This window comes from Pongo abelii, chromosome Y (genome assembly GCF_028885655.2).
Source record: "Pongo abelii isolate AG06213 chromosome Y, NHGRI_mPonAbe1-v2.0_pri, whole genome shotgun sequence".
Lineage (NCBI taxonomy): Eukaryota > Metazoa > Chordata > Mammalia > Primates > Hominidae > Pongo > Pongo abelii.
The window spans coordinates 14053706-14077809 of NC_072009.2; the positions used below are offsets into that span (position 1 = coordinate 14053706).

The following is a 24104-nucleotide window of genomic DNA, read 5'->3' on the forward strand; positions in this document are numbered from 1 at the left end:
CCACTCACTTTTGGCTCTGGGTATGAAAGCCCTTAAATTGGGAGTTTGCCAGGATAGCCCCAAATTTCACTCCAAATGTTGCACGTTTGAGTACTCCCAACTGAATATTGGGCCATGGTGTGGACTGCTTGTGCAATTAAGGAAATGTGGGGATGGAGTTGGAAGCAACTTCTGTGACATCGTCTTTATTTTTTTGCATGTAAAGTTGCAGAACCCCATTCGCACCTCACGAGACTGTATCCTCACCTCTAACTAACCTTATTTCTGCTCACAATCTATGTCCCAGGATGAAATACCACAATGATGGGGGAGTTCCCCCTTATGACCTGAAGCCCCTGCTGGGCTGGGAACAGATTTTGATGTCAATTTACTGGGGTCTTGCAGACAGAACTGCTAGTATCTTTCCCTAAATTTGCCGCAGGACAATGAAACGCTGGGAGATGTTCATTTTTACTGTGATGTGTGTCTCTTCTTTCTAGAATACTGGCTTCTCTTTGCAAGAGTAGGTGATTTGGATATTGGCAGGTCTTGGCCCACCTCCAAATTCACAGTGGATTCATGATCCACAGAAAATTACAGAATACAGAACTCCACAACCCAACAGAGACACACAGATGGGCAACAAAAGGTTGGGGACAAAAAAAAAAAAAGCAGCACTGAAGTGCAGTAGCCACATTCTTTTAAGCAGACTCCACTTACAGGCATAAACACACACACACAGACACAAACACACTCACACAGAAACAAACACACAATACCACACACACAGACATCCAACCCTTGCAACACAGCCACAGAAACACAATGCCTGGCACCTCCTAAGACTGCATGTTTTTGCTGGAAGCCCAATCTGGGAGAGAGCAACCTGGTGGAACACAGGCAAGCTGTACCTACAAAGCACAGTGGAGCAAGTTTCAAAAAGACTCAATCCTACAACGTCTAGGCAGGCCTGCAAGTTCTGCAGATCTTTTTGAATCCTTCAGTATGTTGTGGTTTATTCCTGGGCCTTTGCTTATTATTTCTTCAGGCTGGCTCGTGTCTGCGCACTTTTAATTTTATGGGACTATCTCATGGATCCCACAGAGAAGACAGGTGAGAGTTCATGGCCAACACCCTTCCATGGAGATCTCCTTCTTTGCCATGTTGAAGGGAAATGCTGCAATGCAATGGTGACATTCACTGTCACAGCACTGAGCTGATAGAGCTGTCAGCCTGCCTGAGCAGAAAAAAAATAGTACAGGTAGACCCATCCTGATATCAGAAAACAGGCTACCTGAGCATACCCACTGCAGGACCCTAAAAAATGTCGGCCTCAGGACTTTTTCATGCGGTCTTCATGGTCGGTTCCCGCTGGCAGAAAAGGTGTTTCAAGACTGTGAGGTGGCTGCTGGAAAATACTCTTCTGACCCTATATTCCAGAAAGAGCCTGTGCATAAGAATTGAATCCCTTAAGGAATAGAATATAGTCTGATGTGTTTTTGAGGGTTCTTTGGGTGGTGGAATCATACCTGAAACCCCAGACATGGTGTCAGTGATAAATGACTTGTCTTTTCTCACAGCCTTCCTTCATGCTGGCCCTCACAGGGGCTTTCTGGAAAAACAGAAAACAAGACAAAGTTAAGTCCAAGTTGGAGCAGTGTTCTCACACTTCAGACTTGCTTTTCATGGGGACAGAGGCTGTAGAGACAGTGAGAATGAGTTGCCTTGTTCTGGAGTCCAGTCAATGTTCAGTGATTCCTGTCAGAGGACTCAAAAGCTTCCTTCAAATTGCAAACATCCTCAGCCTCCACAATGAGACAATGACACAGAACCTGCAACACAGCCAGCCTGCCTGAAGTTTTTTTGGCTCTCTGGAATCCCTGGCAGCTAAATAAACTGTGGTGAAAGGCACTCCTATCCAGCAACAGCCCAATGAAAGAGCCCCTCCACAATGAGAGGGCCATGCATATAAAATAAAATAGAGGTTAGATTACAAGGCAAAAGCCAGAAATGGCTGCCTGCTTCTCATCCTGGAGGAATCAGGCAGCCCTCTGATAAAAGTGGGAGAACAAGAATATCCTTGTTGGAGACTGTAACAGGAATTTGCAGTTTTAAAATTATCAAAGCTGCCCAGTCATTAAAACATGACAGTGTTTAGAAGGAAACACTCACGGCCAGCTGTGGTGGCTCAAGCCTGTAATTCCAGCACTTTGGGGACACTGAGGTGGGCAGATCATGAGGTCACAAGATCAAGACCATCCTGGCTAACATGGTGAAACCCTGTCTCTACTAAAAAAAAAAAAAAAAATAGCCAGGTGTAGTGGTGGTCACCTGTAGTCCCAGCAACTTAGGAGGCTGAGGCACGAGAATGGCATGAAAGCAGAAGGTGGAAGTTGCAGTGAGCCGAGATCTCACCACTGAACACCAGTCTGGGAGACAGAGTGAGACTCCATATCAATTAAAAAAAAAATTCAAGGGACTATATGGACAGGACTGCTAGTGTCTGTTGCTGGGAGACACACTGGTCACTGGACAATGAAACACAGAGATATCTGTTTTTTGGTGTGCTGTGCTCCTCTTCTTTCTAGAAGGGTGGCTTTTTTTTTTTGGCCAGAACAGTTGATTCAGACATTGTCTTTTCTAAGCCTGCCTCCCAATTCACTGCGGATTAATAATCCACATAAGAATAAAAAACACTGAGCCCTGTAGCCCAAGCAGAACCACACAGAGAGGCCAACAAAAGGTTGAGGGTTGAGGGACTCAAAAAAAAAAAAAACAGAAGAAGAAGAAGAAACACTGAAATGCATTAGCCAAATCCCTTTAAGCAGACTTCACTTACATGGACACATGCACACACACACAATCACACAATGCCACACACAGAGGCAGATATTCAACACTCACAACACTACCACAGAAACACACACCATGGAAGCTCCTGAGGCTGTGTGGTTCTGCAGAAAACCCCACCTGGGAGATTGCAACCCCAGGGAACACAGACAGGAGTAATTGAAAATCACAATTGGGCAGGTTTCAAAGAATCACTTTTACAATGCCTATGCAAGCCTGAGTAATCCTCCAGACACTTTTGAATCCTTAGGAATTTCTCAGTTTATTTCTGAGGCTGTGCTTGACGTTTCTTCAGGCTGGCTCATGTCTGCCTTCTCCTAAGATCAATAGACTGTCCTGGGGTCCCACAGAAAACACAGGTGAGAGTCTATGGCTGACACACCTCTACAAAAGTCTTCTCCTTAACCAAGCCAAAAAGGACTTGTTACTAGGCAATGGTGACATTCATTGTGAAGCTAGCCAGAGCCCAAAATCAGGCCTCTTGCCCTGAGACTAGCACATGCACATTCATGAGGCAGGCTTGAGTAACCAGCGGTCAGAGTTGTCAGCCTGCCTTAAGAGAGGACAATGGTACAGGTAGAACCAGCATGGTATTGGGAAAAATGCTGCCTGGGAAAACACACTGTAGGACCATAAAAGTCGCAACCTCAGGGCCCCACAAGCCATCTCTATGGATGAGTCCTGCTGGAGGAGGACATGTTTTGAGACTGTGAGGTGGTCGCTGGTAACTACTCTTATGACTCCATTCCTGAAAGAGGCTGTGTGCCAGAATTGGGTCCCATGAGGATTGGAATATAGACTGGTGTGTTTTTGAGGATTCCTTGGGTAATAGAATCATACTTGAGACCACAGAGGTGGTTGTCTGTGAATGATGCCTGGGCTCTTGATGTCACTCCCTCCCTCTACCCTTGGCCTCGCAGGGGCTCTTTGGGAAAGGCAGGAACCATGACAAAGGCAAGTCCAAGGTGGAGCAGTGTTCTTATACCTCAGACTGAACACTAGAGTGTGGAGATGAGGTTGAGATATTGTCTTAGAGGCCATCTGTGGCAATGTCAAGCCTGAAAAACATATCCAGTAGTGCTGTTGAGTGGTACTGTGGATTCCCCATGAGAGCAAAGATAAATCAAGGCTCACCTGGGAGAAGGAGCTGCCTTGTGCTGGCATCAAGCAATCTTCAATGATTCCTGTTAGAGGACCCAAAATCCTCCTGCAAAGTGTGAACAAGCTCAGCCCCCATAACAAGAAAACAATCCACAACCCAGAACACAGTTAGCCTACCCGAAGTCCCTTTTGCTCTTTTAAATATTTGGCAATTCAATAATCCATGGTGAGAGGCAGTCTCATCCAGCAACAGCATAATGCAAGAGTCCCTCCACAATAAAAAGGCCACGCAGATAAAATAAAACATAGGCTAGATTACCAGGCACAAGCCACAAACAGCCGTCATCTTCTCATCCTACAGGAATCATGCAGTTCTCTGTTAGAAATGGGTAAACAAGTGTTTCCTTCTTGGCTACTGCAACAGGAATTTACCATTTTAAAAGTATCAAAGCTGCCCAGTCGTTAAGACATGACACTGTTTATAAGAAAACACTCATGTAGTGGATTCTCTTGAGTGTCATTCTCCATGAACTGGGAAATATTTAATGTGGAAGTCACTGAGCCAGACCCAGGAAACCTAGACACAAAGAGAAACATGTAATTCAGGAAAAGAAGAGTTAAATGTGGAAGTCACATCCCACCCAGCATCAATTCATTCCACTTCCATTTGTTTCTGGGAATGAAAGCCCTCAAATTGGGAGTTTGTCAGGATGGTCCTAATTTGCATTCCACATGTTCCCTGCACACTGCAGTACTCCCACATGAACACCGGGAAATAGTGTGGACTGCTTGTGAAATTTTGGGAATGCAGGGATGGAGTTGGGAGGACATTCTGGGTCAGCTGTTTTCACTTTTTTTTGCAAGTGAAGTTTCAGGACCCCTTCTACCCCTCACCAGATTTTATCCCCAACCTTATCTGTCCTAACTGTTGCTCACACTTTATGCCCCAGAATGAAATCCCAAGGCAATGAAAGAGAGCCCCCTCACAATGTCAAGGACCTGCTCAGCTGGGAACCAAATAGGAGGTAAATTCAAAGGGTCATGCAAAAAGGGCTGCTAGTGTCTCTTCAGTGGTTTGTTCACAGGACACTGGAGATGTCTGATTTTTGGTGTGGTGTCCTCTTCTTTTTTCTAGAAGAGTGGCTTTTTTTTTTTTTTTTTTTTTGCAAGGGGAGGTGATTTGGACTCCAGCAAATATTGGCATGCCTCCCAATTCACTTGGGAATCATGATGCACAGAAACATAAAGAACATGGAGCCATGCAACCATGCAACCCAAGCAGAGCCACACAGACAGGCCAACAAAAGGTTGGAAGACAAAAAAAAAAAAAAAAGAACACTGAAGTGCATTAGCCACATTCCTTTAAGCAGACTTTATTACAGACACACACACATACAATGCCAGAGACACATGCAGACATCCAACACTAGCAACACTCCTACAGAAACACACAGTCTGACAGCACCTATGTTGCATGATTATGCAGGAAGCCACACCTGGGAAAGAACAACCCCGGGGAACACAGGAGTGCTGTACCTAGAAATCACAGTGGGGCAAGTTTCAAAAGGACTCACTCCTACAACATGTAGGCAGGTCCAAGGAATCATAAGATTCCTCTGGATTTTTAGGGATTTTGAAGTTTATTCATTGATCTGTGCTTGACATTTCTTCAGGCTGGTTAACATCTGTCCTCTACTAGGATCATGAGACTTTCCCATGGAACCCACAGAGAAGACAGAGGACAGTCGGCTGCTGCAGCACCCCCAAAAAGTCTCCTTCTCTGCCAAGCCCCAAGGACTTGTCTCTAGGAAACGGTGACATTCATTGTGACACAAGCCAGGGCTCACAATCAGGCCTGGTGTTCTGAGACTAGTGCATGCACATTCATCAGCCAGGATCGGGCCGTCAGAACTGTCAACCTGCCTAAACAGAGAAAAATGGTACAGGCAGAGCTGGCCTGGCATTGGGAAAATGGTTGCATGTGACATCCCACTGCATGCCCCTGAAATTCTAGACCTCAGTGCCCTTTCGTACCTTCTTCGATGTGGGATCCTGTTGGAGAAGGAGGAGTTTCAGGACTGTGAGGTTGTCCCTGAAAACTCTCTTCTGACTCAATTTCTGAAATAGGCTGTGTGCAAGAATCGAGACCCATGGGCATTGCAATATAGTCTGGTTTGTTGTTGAGGGTTCTTTAAATGATAGAAATGTACCTGAGACCCCAGAGGTGTGTGTCAGTGAACAATGGTCAGGCTCTTGACCTAACTGCCTCCCTTCATCCTGGGCTTTGCAGGGGCTCTCTGGGAAAATCAGGAGCCACAACAAAGGCAAGCCCAAAATGAAGCAGTGTTCTCACACCTCAGACCGGCTTTTTGTGCATGCAGATATGGTTGACAGAGTGTCTCAGATGCCCTCTGTGGTGATGACAAGCCTGAAAAACCTGTCTAGTAGTGTTGTTGAGGGTCACTGTGGATTCCCCTTGAAAGGAAAGAAAAATCAATGCTTGCCTTAGAGAAAAATCAAGGCTGCCTTGATTCTGGAGTCTCTGCAGTGTTCAATGATTCCTGTCAGAGAACTCAAAAGCCTTCTGCAAACTGCAAAGAACCTCAGCCCAACAATGAGACAACAACCCACAACATGGAGCACAGTCAGGCTACCCAAAGTCCTTTTTGATCTCTGAAATGCCTGGAAGCTTAATCCTTTGTGGCTAGAGGCCGTATCATCCATCAATAGCCCAATGAAAGAGCTCCTTTACAATTTGAAGGCCATGCAGATAAAATGGAAGATAGGCTAGATTACCAGGAAAAAGCCAGAGATGGCTGCCTGATTGTCATCCTACAGGAATCATGCAGCCCTCTGATAGAAGTGGGTGAACAAGAGTTTTCCTGTTGACAGCTGTAACAGGAATTTAGTGTTAAAAATATGAAACTGCCCAGTCATTAAAACCTGACATTGTTTAGAAGGAAACACTAATTCAATGGATTCCCATGAGGGTTGTTCTTCATCAACTGGGAAATGTTTAGTGTGGAAGTCATTAAGCCAGACCCAGGAAACCCTAGGCTGATGAGGAACATGAAACTCAAAAAAGAGGCATGTGTGGAGGCCAAAGCCCACCCAGCATCAATCAGTTCCACTCCCATTTGGATACAGGAATGAAAGCCCTCAAATCAGGAGTGAACCAGGATGGCCCCAATTTGCATGGCAAATGTTTTTTGCACATTAGCATACTTCAACCTGAACCCTGGGCCACAGTGTGGATTGATTGTTCAACTCAAGGAATGCAGGGATGGAGTTGGAAGCACCTTCTGTGGCATCCGTCTTCATTTTTTTCTGCAGGTGGAGTTGTGGGAACCAATCCACCCCTCACCAGATTGTATGCTAACCCCTATTTAACACTATTGCTGCTCACACTTTATATCCCATCATAAAATCCTAAGGCGGTGAAGAAGTGCACCCTCATGATGTGAATCACCTGCTCAGCTGGGAACCAAACTGGAGTTCAATTCAAGGACACCTCCAGATAGGACTGCCAGTGTCTCTCCCTGGTTTGGCCCCAGGACAATGAAAAACTGGGAGATGTCTGGGTTTTTGGTGTGGTGTGCTCCTCTTCTTTCTAGGAGAGTGACTTTTTTTGCAGGCAGTGTTGATATGGACACCAGCACATCTCTGCATGCCTTCCAATTCACTGCAGATACACAATCCACAGAAAAGCAAAACAAAACAAACAAACAAACAAAAAACACGGAGCCCCACAGACAAAGCAGAGCCACACAGACAAGCCACCAAAAAACTGGGAAACTCATAAAAAAGAAGTGCTGAAGTGCATGAGCCACATTTCTTTAAGCAGACTTCACTTACAGGCACACACACACACAAACACGCAGTGCCACACACACATGCAGACGTTTAATACTTGCAACAGTCCCCACAGAAACACACAGCCTGATGCTCTTGAAGTTGCGTGGTTTCGCAGAAAGCCCCACCTGTGAGAGAGCAACTCAGGGGAACACAGCAGGCTGTACCTAAAAATCACAGGGGGGCAACTTTCAAAAAGACTCACCGCTACAATGTATAGGCAGGCCTGAGAAATCCTGAAGATAATTTTGTATCCTCAGGAATTTCTCACTGTATTTTTGGTGCTGTGCTTCATGTTTCTTCTGGCTGCCTCACTTCTGTTTGCTTCTAGTATCATGGACTAGACTATCTCAGGAATTCCACAGAGAAGACAGTCAAAAGTCCTTCACTGATGCACCTCCACAGAAGATTCCTTCTCCACCAAGACACAGGGACTTTTCACAAGGCAATCATGACATTCCTTGTGATGCTAGCCAAATCTCACAATGATGCCTGCTATCCTGAGACTAGCCCATGTGCATTCATGTGGCAGGCTCAGGCACTGGGCTATCAGAGCTATCAGCCTGCCTAAGCAGAGAAAAACTCTACAGGCAGAGTCGGCCTGGTATCAGGAAAAAGCCTGCCTGCCAAAACCCACTGCAGGACCCTGAATGTATGGATCTCAACATCCATTCAGGCCATCTCTGAGGTCAGGTCCCAATGGAGGAGGAGGCATTTCAAGACTGTGAAGTGGTCACTGAAAACTGCTTTTCTGACTGCATTCCTGAAAGAGGCTGTGCATGGAATTGAGACCCATAGAGATTGGAATATAGTCTTGTTTTGTTGACTCTTCTGTGAGTGATAGAATCATACCTGAGACCCCAGAGGTCATTGTCATTGAAAGACAGCTGGGGTCTTGACCTCACTGTCTCCCTTCATCCTAGGCATCACAGGGACTCTCTGGGAAAGGCAGGAACCCTGACAAAGGCAACTCTAAAGTGAGGTTGAGACAGTGTCTCAGGGGCCATCTGTGGTGATGGTAAGCCTGAAAAGGGTATCCCGTATTGCTGCTGAGAGGCATTGTGGATTCCCCATGAAAGCAAAGAAAAATCAATGCCTACTTCAGAGAAAGAGCAGCCTTGTTTTGCAGTCCAAGTGATGTTTAATGATTCCTGTCAGAAGACCCAAAAGCCTCCTGCAAAGTGCAAACAACCTAAGCCCCAACAATGAGACAACAAAGTGCAGTCAGCCTACCCCAGGTCCCTTTTGCTCTCTGAAATCGCTGGCAGCTACATAATCTGTAGGAAGAGGAAGTCCCATCCACCAACAGTTCAATGAAAAAGGCTCTCCAAAATCAGAAGGCTGTGCAGATGAAATGAAACAGTCTAGATTACCAGATAAAAGCCTGACATGGCAGTCTGCTTCTCATCCTACAGGAATCTTGCACCCCTCTGATAGATGTGAGAGAACAGTTTTTTTATTTGTTTCTTTGTTTTGGCAGCTGTAATGGGAATGTACAGTTTTAAAAGCATTAAAGCTGCCCAATCAATAAAACGAGAAAATTAATGGAAGTCATGAAAAGAAGAGGCATATCTGGAAGCCGCATTCCACGCAGTATCAATCCATTCCACTCACATTTGCCTCCAGGTATGAAAGGCCTCAAACTGGCAAATTTGCCAGGATGGCCCCAATTTGCACTCCAAATGTTCCTTAAGCATTGGAGTATTCTCACCTGAACATTGAGCCATGGTGAGGACTGCTTGTTCAATTAAGGGAATGCAGGGATGGATTTAGAAGCACCATCTGTGATATCTGTGTTTATTTTATTGTTTTGTTGTCATTGTTGTTCTTTCTTCAGGTGAAGTTGTGGAACCTCATCCATGCCTCACCAGAGTGTATCATCACACCATCTGACCTTATTCCTGCTCACACTCTATGTCCCAGGATGAAATCCCAAAATGATGGAGGAGTGCCTCCTCATGACATGAAGCACCTGCTCAGCTGGGAACTGAATTTGAGCTACATTCAAAAGGCCATGTGTACAGGACTGTTTGTGTTGGACTCACCCTGTGTTGGCCATAAAACTATGAAACACTTCTCCACTTCTCTAAAGAATGGTGGCTTGTTTTTGCAGACAAAGTTGATTTGGATGCCAGCGATTCCTGGCCCATCTCTCATTTCACTGTGGATTTATGATCCACATAAAAATAAAGAACATGGAGCCCTGAAGCCCAAGCAGAGCCACACAGGCCACTAAAAGATGGGGAGAAAAAAAAAAGAAGTGCTGAAGTGTGTTAGCTGCATTTGTTTAAGGAGACTCCACTTAAAGGCACACACACAAACACAAACACAGAGAGACACACACAAAGACACAAACACACAATGCCTCACACACGCACACATCCAAAATTCATAACACAGCCACAGAAACATATGGCCTGGCAGCTTCTGATGCTGCATGGTTCTTCAGGAAGCCCCACCTGGGAGACAGCAACCCCAGGGACACAGGCAGGCTGAATCTAGAAATCACAGTAGGGCAAGTTCTAAAAAGTCTCACACCTACAATGTCTAGGCAGGTCTGAGGAATCCTGCAGATCTTGGATCCTTAGGAATCTTATGGTTTATTCCTGGGGCTCTGCTTGACATTTCTTCAAACTGGCTCCAGTCTGCTCTTTTCCATGACAATGGGACAATCCCATGGATTCCACAGAGAAGATAGGTGAGAATCTAGAGCTGATGCACCTCCACGGAGGTGCCAAGCTACAGGGACTTGTCCCTAGGCACTGATGACATTCATTGGGAGGGTATCTAGAGCTCACAATCAGGATAGGTGTCCTGAGGCTACTGCATGGGCATTTGTGAGACAGACTATGGCCCTTGGCTGTCATAGCTGTCCACCTGCCTAAACAAAGGAAAATGGTACAGGCAGAGCTGGCCCAGTATCATGAAACAAATTTCCTGCAAAAAACCACTGCAAGACACTAAAAATCTAGACCTCATGGACTCTTCCAGCCTTCTGCATGGTCAGGTCCCACTGGAGAATGAGGCGTTTTGACACTGTGAGGTGGTCGCTGGAAACTGCTCTTCTGACTCCAGTCCCAAAAGATGCTGTTTGCAAGTATCAGGCTCCATGTTAATTGGAATATAGTCTGTTGTCTTCTAGAGGGTTCTTTGAGTGATAGAATCATATGTGAGTCACAGGGATGAAATTCAAGGGGCCTTATTGGGGGGACTGCTAGTGTCTCTCCCTCATTTGGCCACAAGACAATGAAACATTGAAAGATATCTGGTTTTTGGTGTGGTGTGCAGCTGCTCTTTCTAGAAGAGTGGCTCTTTTATTTTGCAGAGGGAGGTGATTTAAACAACGGCAGGTCTCAGGCTACCTCTCAATTTGCAGAGGATTCATGATCCACAGAAAAATAACAAACAAGGGACCCCACAACCCAAGCAGAGCCACATAGACAGGCCACCTAAAAAGTTTGGTGACTCAAGAAAAGGAGTGATGAAGTGAATTAGTCACATTCATTTAAGCAGACTCCACTTATAGGCACACACATACACACATACAAACACACAATGCCACACACACACACACTCAGACATCCATAACTTTCAGCACTCCGACAGAAACACAGACCTGCAACTCCTGAGGCTGCATGGTTTTGCAGGGAGCCCCACTGAAGAGACAACCACCCCAGGGAAAACAGGTAGGCTGTGCCTAGAAATCAAACTGGGGCAAGTTTCAAAAAGACTTACACCTACAAACCCTAGGCAGGCCTGAGGAATCTTGCAGATCTTTTGTATCCTTAATGATTTCACAATTTATTCCTGGGGTTGTGATTGACGTTTCTTCAGCCTGGCTCATGTATGACCTCTCTTGGTATCATGGGACTGTCCCATCTATCCCAAAGAGAAGACAGGCAGGATTCCACAGCCTACGCAACTCAATGGAGGTCTTCTTCTCCTTCAAGCTGCAGGGACTTGGCACTAGGCAACAATGACGTTCATTCTGACACTACCCAGGGCCCACAATCAGTCCTGGTGCTGTGAGACTGTGCATACACATTCGTGAGGCAGGCTCCAGTGCCAGGCTGTCAGGGCTGTCAGCCTGCCTAATCTGTGGGAAATAGTACAGGCAGAGCCAGCCTGGTATTGGGAAAAATGCGGCCTGCAAAAACCCACTGTCGGACACTAAATATCTCAACCTCATGGTCCCTTTGGGTCATTTCCATGGTCGGATCTCGCTGGAGGAGAAAATGCTTTGAGACTCTGAGGTGTTCACTGGAAACTGTTATTCCGACCTCATTCCCAAATGAGGCTGTGTGCAAGAATCAGATACCATGGGGATTGGAATACAGTATGGTGTGTTGTTGAGGGTTCTTAAGGTGATGGAATCATACCAGAAATCATAGACGCTGATGTCAGTGAAAGATGGCCAGTCTCTTGACTTCACTGCCTCCCTTCATTCTTGGCCTCACATTGCCTCTCTGGGAAATGCAGGAACCAAGATAATGGGAAGTCCAAGATGAAACAGTGTTCTCACACCTCGTACTGTCCTCTAATGGGTGCAGATGACATTTATTCAGTGTCTAAGATGCTGTCTGTAGAGATGGCAAACCTGAAAATGGTGTCCATTAGTTCTGCTGAGGGGCACTGTGGATTCCCTGTGAAAGGAAATAAAAATCAACACTCACCCAAAAGAACAAGCTGCCTTGTCCTGGAGTCCAAGCAATGCTCAATGATTCCTTTCAGAAGATCCAAAAGCCTCCTTCAAGGTGCAAATAACCTCAGCCCCCACAAAGGAACAAAGACTCATAACCAGGAGCACAGACAGCCTAATGGAAGTCCCTTTTGCTCTCTGAAATCCCTGGCAGCTACATAATCTGTGGTGATTGTCAGTCCCATCAAGCAACAGTTTAATCAAATAGCCCCTCCAAATTGAGAAGGCCATGCAGATGAAATGAAACAGAGTCTAGATTACCAGCTAAAATCCTAACACAACTGCCGGCTTCTCAACCTACAGCTTTCGAGTCATTAAAACATGATAGTCTTTAGAAGGAAATATGCAATGGATTTCCATGAGGGTTGTTATCTGTGAACTGGGAAATGATTAGTGTAAAAATCATTAAGCCAGGCCTAGGAAACCCTAGGATGATAAGAATCATGAAAGTCCCAAAAAGAAGAGGCATGTCTGGAAGTCACCTCCCACCTATCATCAATCCCTTCCACTCCCATTTTGCTCCAAGTATGAAAGTCCTCAAATTGGAAGTTGGTCAGGATGGCCCCAATTTGCACTTTAAATGTTGCTTAAGCATTGAAGTACTCTCACCTGAAAGTGGAGCCATGATGTGGACTGCTTCTGCAATTAAGGAGATGCAAGGATAGAACTGGAAGCACATTCTGTGTCATCAGTGTTTATTATTATTATTATTATTATTGTTATTATTATTATTATTATTATTTTGCAGGTGAAGTTGTGAGTCCCCTTCCACCCCTCATCAGATTGTATCCTCATCTCTATCTGACCTTATTGCTGCTCACACTCTATGTCCCAAGATAAAACTCCAAGATGATGGAGGATTGTCACCTCATGACATGAAGCACCTGTTCATTTGGGAACAGAATTTGAGGTAAATTAAGGTGCCCAGCCTACAGGACTACTTGTATATCTCCCTGTATTGGCCATAGGGATATGAAACACAGGGTGAAGTCTGTTTTTTTGATGTGGTGTTCTCCTCTTATTTCTAAAACAGTTACTTTTTTTTTTTTTTTTTGCAGAGGTGTTTGATTTGCATGCCGGCAGTTCCTGGCACACCTCCAAATTCACTGTGGATTTATTATCCATATAAAAATAAAGAACATGGAGCCTCACAGCCCATGCAGAGCCACACAGGCCACCAAAAGGTGGGGAGACACAACAAAAAGAAGTGCTGAAGTGCATTAGCCACATTCCTTTAAGCAGACTCCACTTACAGGAACACACATACAAACACATACACACAAAGACAGAAACACACAATGCCTCACATACACTCACACATCTGACATTCACAACATTCCTACAGGAACACTTAGCCTGGCATCTCCTGACACTGTGTGATTCTGCAGGAAAACCCACCTGGGAAAGAACAATCCTGGGAAACACAGGCGGGCTGTACCTAGAAATTACAGTAGGGCAATTTTCAAAAAGACTTACTCCTGCAAGATCTAGTCAGGCCTGAGGAATCCTTCAGATTTTCTTGGATCCTAAGGGATTTTGCATTTTATTCCTGGGACTCTGCTTGACATTTCTTCAGGCTGGCTCATGTCTGCCCTTTCCTAAGACAATGGGATAATCCACTGGATCCCACATACAAAACAAGAGAGAGTCCACCGCTGAACCAACTCCACAGAGGTCTCTATCTCTGCCAAGCCACAGGTACTTTTCGCTAGGCAATGGTGACATTCAATGTGACACTAGTGAGGGCTCACAATCAGGCCAGGTACCCTAAAACTAGTGCACGTGCATTTGTTTGGTAGGCTACAGCCCCTGGCTGTCAGATCTGTCAGCCTGCCTAAGCAGAGGAAAATGGTACAGTCAGATCTGGCCTGGTATTGGGAAACAGGCTGCCGGTGAAAAGTCACTGTGGGGCACTAAAAGTCTAGACCTCAGGGACCCTTCATACCATCTCCATGATCAGGCCCTACTGGAGGAGGAGATGTTTCAAGGCTATGAGGTTGTCACTGGAAACTGCTTTTCTGACTCCATTCTAGTAAGAGGCTGTGTGCAAGAATCCGGTCCCATGCAGATTGGAATACAGTTTGGTGTATTGAAGAGGGTTCTTTGCATGATAGAATCATATCTGAGACCCCAGAGGTGGGTTTCAGCAAATGATGGCTGGGCTTTTGACCTCAATGCCTCCCTTGATCCTGGACCTCACGGGGGCTATCTGAGAAAAGCAGAAACCAAGACAAATGCAAGTCCAATGTGGATCAGTGAACTCTCACCTTAAATTGGCCTCTTACAGATGGAAATGAGCTTGAGTCAGTGTCTCAGAGTCTGTCTGTGGCCATGGCAAGCCCGAAAATCATGTCCAGTAGTACTGTCAAGGGGTACTGTGGATTCCTCATCAAAGCAAAAAATAATCAAGGCTCACCTGAGAGAACAAGCTAAGTTTTTTTGGAGTCTAAGCAATGTTCAATGATTACTATTACAGTACCCAAAATTATCCTGCAAAGTTAAAACCACTTCAGCCCCTACAAAGAGAAAATGGCCCACAACCTGGAACTCAGCCAGCCTACCCAGAGTCCCTTTTACTTTCTGAAATTCTTGGCAGCTAAATAATCTGTTGCTGGAGGCAGTCCTATGGAGCAACATCTCAATGAAACAGCTCCTCCACAATAAGATGGCCATACAGATGCAATGATACAGAGGCTAGATTACCAGACAAAAGTGAGACACAGCTGCCTTCCTCTTATCCTCCAGGAACCATGCAGCCCTTTGGTAGAAATGAGAGACAAAATTTCCTTATTTGTGGCTGTAATGGTTATTACCACTTTTAAAACTATCAAAGCTGCCCAGTCATTAAAACATGACAGTGCTTACAAGGAAACACTCAGGCAATGGATTCCCTTGAGGGTCACTCCCCATTAACTTGGTGACATTTATAGCGGAAGTTGTTGAGCCAGAACCAGGAAACTCTAGGGTGATGAGAATCACGGAAGTCAGGAAAAGAAGAGGCAAGTCTGTAGGTCACAACTCACCAAGCCTCAATCCATCCCACTCCCATTTGGCTATTGGTATGAAAGCCCTCAAATCGGGAGTTTGCCAGGATGGCCCCAATTTGCACTCTTAATGTCCATAGTATATTAGAGTACTCTCACCTGAACACCTAGCCATGGTGTGGACTACTTATGCAATTAAGGAATTGTGGGGATGGATTTGAAAGCACCTTCTGTGTTATCTGTCTTCATTTGTTTTGCAAGTGAAGGTTCAGGATTCCATCCACCCCTCACCAGAATTTATCCTCACTCCTATCTGCACTTGTTCCTTCTCACAATCCAGGTCCCAGGATGAAATCCCAAGACGATGAAGGAATACCCCCTCATGAGGTGAAGCACCTGCTCATCTGGAAACTGAATTCAACATAAATTCAAAGGGCCCTGCATACAGGACTGATAGTGTCTCTCCCTGATTAGGCCGCAGGACAATAAAACACTGAAAGATGTCATTTTTTTTGGTGTGGTGTGCTTCTCTTCTTTCTATAAGAATGGCTTTTTTTTTTTTTTTTTTTTTTTGAGATGGAGTCTCACTCTGTCGCCCAGGCTGGAGTGCAGTGGCATGATCTTGTCTCACTGCAAGGTCTGACTCTTGGGTTCACGCCATTCTCCTACCTCAACCTCCTGAGTAGCTGGGTCTACAGGTGCCCTCCACCATGCCCAGCTAATCTTTTTTCTTTTTTTTTGTATTTTTAGTAGAGGTGGGGTTTCACCACATTAGCCAGGATGGTCTCAATCTCTTTACCTCATGACCCACCCACCTCAGCCTCTCAAAGTGCTGGGATTATAGGAGTAAGCCACCGCACCTGGCCTTTATTTATTTATTTATTTTTATTATTATTATTTTTTTTTGCCAAGGAAGGTGATTTAAACTATTGTGGGTATTGGCCCACCTCCCAATTAACTGCAGATTCATGATCCACAGAAAAATAGAGAATAAGCACCCCATAGCCCAGGCAGAGCCACACAGACAGGGCACATAAGGGTTTGGAGACTCAAAAACAAGAACTGAGGAAGGGCATAGCCACATTCATTTAAGAAGATTCCATTTACAGACACAAATACATAAACACACACACAAACCACAATGCCACACACACACACAGACATCCACTGTTCACAACACTCCCACAGAAATACACAGCCTGGCAACCCCTAAGGCTGCACGGTACTGCAAGGCACCACATGTGGGAGAGAGTCCCCCCACTCCCCACCCCAGGGAACACAGACATGCTGTTCCTATAAATCACTGTGGGGCAAGTTTCAAAATGACTCACAACTAGAATATCTAGGCAGGCCTGAACAATCCTGCAGATTTCTTTGTATCTTTTGGGATTTTGGAATTTGTATTTGGAATTGTGCTTGATGTTTCTCAGACTCTCACATCTGCCCTCTCTTGGGATCCTGGGACTATCCCACCTATCTTACAGAGAAGACAGGTGGGAGTCAGTGGGCAACAAAACTGCATGGAAGTGCCCTTCTTCTCCAAGTGGCAGGGACTTGGTGCTAGGCAATAATGACATTTGTTGTCACTCTACCCAGAGGTCACAATCAGGCCTGGTGTCCTGAGACTGGTGCATGCACATTTGTGAGGCATGCTGCAGCACCAGTCAGTCTAAGCTGTCAGCCTGCCCACGCAGTAAAAAATGGTACAGGCAGAGACGGCCTGGTATCAAGAAAAAGGCGGCCTGGAAAAACCCAGTGTGGGACACTAAAATTATCAACTCAGGGCCCCTTTGGATTGTTTCCATGGTTGGGTCTTGCTGGAGGAGGAAGCATTACAAGACTCTGAGGTGGTCACAGGAAACTGTTCTTCTGAGTTCATTCCCAAAAGATGTTGTTTGCGAGAATCTGCTACCATGGGGATTGGAATATAGTATGCTGTGTTGTTGAGGGTTCTTTGGGTGATAGAATCATGTCTGAGACCCCAAGGGTGGATGCCAGTGAAAGATGGCTGTGTTCTTGACCTCACAGCTTCCTTTCATCCTGGGCCTCACAGAGGCTTTCTGAAAAATACAGGAACCAATGCAAAGGCAAGTCCAATATGAAGCAATGCTCTCACATCTTGTATTGTTATCTCTCAGGTGCACATAAGGTTTAGACAGTATCTCAGATGCCATCGGTAGTGATGGCAAGCCTAAAAAGGGTGTCAAAAAAATGGCTCACCTGAGAGAACAAGCTGCCTCTGCTGGAATCCAAGCAATGTTTAATGATTCCTGTCAGGAGACCCAAAACCCTCCTACAAAGTGCAAACAACATCAGCCTCCACAACAAGACAACTACCCACAACGTTGAGTTCAGCCAGCCTAACAGAAGTCATTTTGCTCTTTGAAATCACTGGCAGACACATCATCTATGGCAAGAGGCAGTTCCATCCAGCAACAATTCAATGGAAGAGCCCCTCCAAAATAAAAGGTTGTGCAGATGAAATGAAACAGACTCTAGATTATCAGGTAAAAGCCTGACACGGATGTCTGCTTGTCATTCTACAGGAATCATGCACCCCTTCAACAGATGTGAGAAGACAAGTGTTCTGTTGGCAGCTGTAATGGGAATATATGGTTTTAAAAGTATCAAAGCTTCCCAGTCATTAAAACATGACAGTGCTTATAAAGAAACATTAACGCAATGGATTCACATGAGAGTCATTCTCCATGAACTGAGAAATAGTGTGGTAGTCACTGGGCCAGACCCAGGAAACCCTAAAACGATGAGAACCATGGAAGTCATGAAAAGAAGAGTCATGTCTAGAAGCCCCATCCAACTAGCCTTAATCCATTCCACCCATATTTGACTTCAGGTATTAAAGCCCACAAATTGGCAGTTTGCCAGGATGGCCCCAATTTGCATTCCAAATGTTCCTCACACGTTTCAGTACTCATACCTGAACACTGAGCCATTGTCTGGACTGCTTTTGCAGTCAGGGGAATGCAAGGATGGCATTGGAAGCAATTTCTTTGGTATCTGTCTTTATTCATTTTTTGCAGGTAAAGTTGTGGGACCCCATCCACTTTTCACCACAATGTATTCTCACCCCATCTGACTTTGTTGCTGCTTACACTCTATATACCAGGATAAAATCCCAAGACAATGGAGGTGTGCCACCTCAGGATATGAAGCACCTGCTTCACTTGGAACAGAATTTGAGGTAAAATTAAGGGGCCCTGCAGGCAGGACTTCTAGTGTCTCTTCCTGTGTTGGCCATAGGAATATGAAACACAGGGAGATGTCTGTCTTTTGATGTGGTCTGTTTTTCTTTTTTTCTACAACACTGGCTTTTCTGCAGAAAGAGTTGATTTGAACGCTGGCAGTTCCCTGTCCACATATCAATTCACTGTTGATTTTTGATCCACATAAAAATAAAGAACACGTGACCCACCACCAAAGCAGAGACACACACACAGGTGAACAAAAGGTGGGAGACAAAAAAAAAGCACTGAAGTGCGTTAGTCACATTTTTTTAAGATGATTCCAGTTACATACACACACACACACATAGATAGAAACACACCATGCCTCACATGCAGACACATCTGACATTCTCAACACTTTCACAGAAACACACAACCCGGCAGTGCCAGACACTATGTGGTTCTTCAGGAAGCCTTACCTGGGAGACAGCAACCTCAAAAAACACTGGTGGGCTGTACCAAGAAATCACAGTAGAACAAGTTTCAAAAAGACTTACCCCTGCAAGGTCTAGGCTGGCCTGAGGAATCCTGCAAGTCTTCTTGAAACCTTAGAAATTTTGCAACTAATTCCTGGGGCTCTGTTGGAGGTTTATTCAGGCTGGCTCAAGTCTGCCTTCTCTTAGGATCATGGAACAATCCCATGGATCCTGCAAAGAAGACAGGCAAGTCCTCACCCAATGCACCTCCACAGAGGTCTCCTTCTCAATCAAGCCACAGGAACTTGTCTCTAGGCAAAGGTAACATTCATTGTGATGTTATCCAGTGCTCACAATCAGGCCTGTTCCCCTCAAACTAGTGCATGCGAATTTGTGAGGTAGCTTCCTGTGCCAGGCTGTCAGAGCTGTCAGCCTACCTAAGCAGAAGGAAATGGTATAGCCAGAGCCATCCTGGTATCACAAAAAAGCTGCCTATGAACACCCACTGTGGGACCCTAGAAGTCCGGAACTCAGGGCCTTTTCAGGTGGATTCTGTGGTTGGGTCCTACTGGAGCAGGAGGCATTTCCAGACTGTGAGGTTGTCTCTGGAAACTGCTCTTCTGACTGCATTCCTGAAAAAGGCTGTGTGTCAAGATTCAGGTCCACTGGGAAATGGTGTATAGCCTGGTGGGTTGTTGACTGTTCTTTGGGTGATAGAATCATACCTGAGACCCCAGAAGTGGGTGACAGTGAAAGATGGCTGGGATCTTGACCTCACTGCCTCCCTTCATCCTGGACTTCATAGGGGTTTTCTGGGAAAGGCAGGAAACAGGACAAAGGCCAAGTCCAAGTTGTAACAGTATTATTACACCTCAGGCTGGCCTCTAACTGGTGCAGGTGAGGTTGAGAGAGTGTCCTAGAGGGCATCTGGGGTGTTGGCCAGCCTGAAAAGCATTACATGAAAAGTAATGCAGTTGATGGGCACTGTGGATTCCCCATGAAAGCAAAGAAAAGTCAAGGCTTGCCTCTGAGAATGAGCTAACTTATTCTCATTCAAATAATTGAACAAGCCATGTTCAATTATTTATCTCAGAAGACCCAAAATCTCACTGCAAAGTGCAAACAACCTCAGCACCAACAACGAGACAACCACCCAAATGCTAGAGCTCTGCCAGGCTACCCGAAGTCCCTTTTGCTCTCTGAAATCCCTGGCAGCTCAGTAATCTGTGGAGAGAGGCATTCCAATCCAGCAACAGCCCAATGAAAGAGCTCCTCCACAATGAGAAGGCCTGGCAGATGAAATGAAACAGAGGCTAGATTACCAGGCCAAAGTTAGACATGGCAGCGTGCTTCTCATCCTGAAAGAATCATGCAGCCCTCTAATAGAAGTGGGAAGACAATAGTTTTATTGTTGGTGGCTGTAACACAAATTTCCGATTTTAAAACTATCAAAGTTGCCCAGTCATTAAAACATGACAGTGTTTAGAAGGAGACTCTTATGCAATGGATTCTCATGAGTGTCATCCACTGCAAACCGGGAAGTATTTACTGTGAAAGTCATTGAGCCACACCCAGGAAACCCTAGGACAATGGGGAACATGGAAGTTAGGATAAGAATAGACAACTGTGGAGGCCACATTCCACACAGCATCAATATATTCCACTCCAATTTTGCTCCAAATTTGAAAGGTCTCAAATTGGGAGTGCATAAGTATGGCCCCAATTTGCACTCCAAATGTTCCTTGCATGTTGGAGTACTCCCACCTCAACACCAGGCCATGGGGTGGACTTCTTGTGCAACTGAGGTGAGGAGAGAGGCCACTTCTTTTCTGTCTCCTCTCTCTGAAGAGAAGAAGAAAGTAAAAGCTAACAAACAGCAGGAATGATATCAGTGGCAAGACAAGCTGGTGCCCCTAGTGACCAGCCCTGAGGCTAAAAGGTTAACCCACCCCTGTAACTACATGTGCTATCTATAGATCTCAAACTATCACCACCGTTTCCTGTGGAATCCCTTAGAGTTGTATACCCTTAAATGGTCCAGGAATTCTTTCTTCAGGGAGCTTGTTTCTGGAGACATGAGTCTGCCAACACTCCCAGACAAATGAAGCCACTTTCTACTTTAATCTGGTGTCAGAGGGGTTTTGCCTGCCAACTATGCTGCTACATTTCTTGGTTCCCTAACCGGGAATGAGATGATTAATGGACTGTGGAGGCAGCCCCAAGGCAGCTTTGGCCTTCCCTGCAACGTATCTCTGCAGGGGACTCCTACCAGCTTCAGCAACACACATCCTGAGAGCACTCCTGTGCAGACATTTTCCCCAGTGGAATGCCTCATCGGAGCAGTACACTGCAGGCCTCTACAAAGGATCAATGCAGTGGCTGTACACCAGGAAGAAACTGGTGATTGGAGTCCAAACATCTGGAATTTGGTAGAACTGGTCCCGGGATCTTGCCCACTGCATTTGAGTGGAAAAGTGGCCTGATAACCCAGTATTTGCCCTTATTGGCACTTTGGTATTGATTTTCATTTGGCTTGACTTGTTTGCAAGAAGAAAAGTGAAAGTGAGTGGGTGCTTGAGTTAGAGATGAGCGAGATGATTGAGTGACCCCTTTACCCTTTCCTTCTTGTGGTGTGTGTGTTGTTTTGACTCAGGAAGAAGATGGGTGGAACACAAAGTAAGCCCATTTGGTTAGAAACCATGCTGAAAAATTTTAAGACACCTGGAAAACTTAGAACTTTGTGTGAGATAGACTGGCTGGCATCTGACTCCACAAAAAAACTTGAGGAAAAATAAACATTGAATCGGAATGAATCATAGAACATTGATTAGAATAATACTTGATGTTCGTGATGATTGTGGTACAAGACAGTTTTACGTATGTTTTTAGTATTTTTGTAGTTTAGGAAAATATTTTCTAAGACCAGTTTTAGATGACTCATATTTCTGTAGTAATATTCAATGTGCTGTATCTACTTGGTTTTTAGAAGAAAGTTAGAAGTTGAATTCAGGCACTTTCTTCCAATACAGCTAATTATGTCTCATTCTCTTTGATAAGCCATAGAATTGGGTTAGCAATTGTAATTACATCTGTGACTTCTGCACTTATGGTGCAAATTCAGAGAAATGTAAATTGCAAGTGAGATTTTCTGGTGTTGTTGGCATTCCAGGTTTTTTATTTTTGTCCAGTGTTGTATTTGAATAATTTGAATATGTCTGCTTCTATAAATAAATTTTTGAATACTAGAAATGGGCTGGCCATCAGAGGGAAGCCTAGATAGGTCCTTTCTTTCAAATGTGTGGCACAAGTTGACTGGTAAGCCAGGATACCCAGACCAGTTTCTGTACACAGACACTTGGTTACAGCTAGTTTTAGACCCCATCCCCACCCCCACAGAGTAGTTGAGAGGACAGGCAGCAGTAGTACTAGCAGCAAAGAGACAAACAGCCAAGGTAGAATCCCACAACACCCACCGAGCAGAATTGGCTCCTAAAGTCCTGACCAAAAATCATAGGACTCATGGCAAGAAATGGTGCCAGTGGCCCCCCACTTCACCAAGAAGGAAGGCCTCCTACTCCTGAGCCCACTAGGTCCAAACTTCAAAATGACCTACATATCCCTAGGCCACCCAGAGCAGAAAAGAAAGGATGTGAGACATTGGGTGAAAACCCTCTATTGGAAACTCGTTTGAGGCATAGAACTGGGATAGAAATGCCCCTGCAAGAGCAATGATATTCTGGGGTAGACAAGGATGGGCATATTGTGGAAAGGTATGCCTTTGTATACTAACCCTTCACTTCTGCTGATCTCCTCAATTGGAAAAACAATATCCATCCTATGCCAAAAAGCCTCAGGCTATAACTTATTTCCTCCAAACTATTATTCAAACACCCACCCTCACATGGGCTTATCACCATCAGTTGCTCATGTTTGTCTTTAACACAGATTATAAAAGGAGAGTGTTCCAAGCAGCAACTAAGCAGCTGGAATAATATATTCCAGCTGATTACCAAAAAGACCAAGAATATGTGAGAATACAACTACCAGGAACAGACCTCCAAAAGGATCTAAATGAAAGACAGCATAGGCAAAGTCTAAACCAGTACAGGGAAGCCCTTCTGGAATTGTTAAAATAGGGAGTTCAGAAGGCCATAAATGTTCTATAATAGACTAGGTGAGACCTATCATATGTACACTGTCTTTGTTCCCAATAGCCCTGAAAATCAGCACATGATTAACATGTTTTAGCTACTCAAAGTATAGAAGACATTAGAAGAAAACTGCAGAAACAGGCCGGGTTTGCCAGCATGAATACTTCAGTTATTGGAGATATCCAACCAGATGTTTGTAAATAGAGATGCAGTAAGCTGCAGAGGCTACCATACAGAGAGTGAATGCCAAGCCTGGTGAAATATCGACCTTCTAGCTGCAGCTATTATAGGGGTCCCTCCAAAGTCCTGAGGGAAGGGGAGTCTCAGGAAATATACCCGGTCTGGTCATCCACACTTGCAGTATAACCAGTGTCCTTGCTGTAAGGAAATAGGACATTGGAAGGACAAGTGCCCCAGATTGAAAGGGAAACAAGGTGACTCTGAGCAGGAGGCCTCAGACAAGGATGAAGGGGCCTTGTTCAATCTGGCAGAAGTGTTATTTGACTGTGGGGGTCCGGGCTTATGTGCAGTAGTAACCACCCAGGTCACCCTCTTTTCCACAAAGAGTAGTAATATAGTCAGATACACAGGGATCTTAGCAAAGTAAACTTTCTGTTTGCCCTAGATCTGCACTGTAGGGGATGGAGGGGTCATTAAGCAATTCACCAGTTCCTGTACATGCTTGACTGCCCCTTGGCCTTTGGTAGGAAGGGACTTAGCAAGCTGAGAGCCACCATCTGTTTTACAAAGCCCTGCTCTTTACAGCTAAAGTTACCTGGAACGAGAGTCATCATGGCCCTTATGGTTCCTCATGAGGAGAAATGGAG

General features: G+C 45.1%; 1 long non-coding RNA gene across 2 annotated transcripts in view; it reads right to left on the minus strand.

Moving 5' to 3' along the window:
* The window catches only part of LOC129053397 (uncharacterized), a 76640-nt gene that overhangs the window by 48132 nt on the left and 4404 nt on the right, over positions 1-24104 (minus strand). For both annotated transcript variants that reach the window (XR_008518279.1, XR_008518278.2), the window contains exons 2-3: positions 12162-12425; positions 1509-1591 (exon numbers count right to left, since the gene is read on the minus strand). This is a non-coding gene — a long non-coding RNA (uncharacterized LOC129053397). The remainder of the gene's footprint in view (positions 1-1508; positions 1592-12161; positions 12426-24104) is intronic.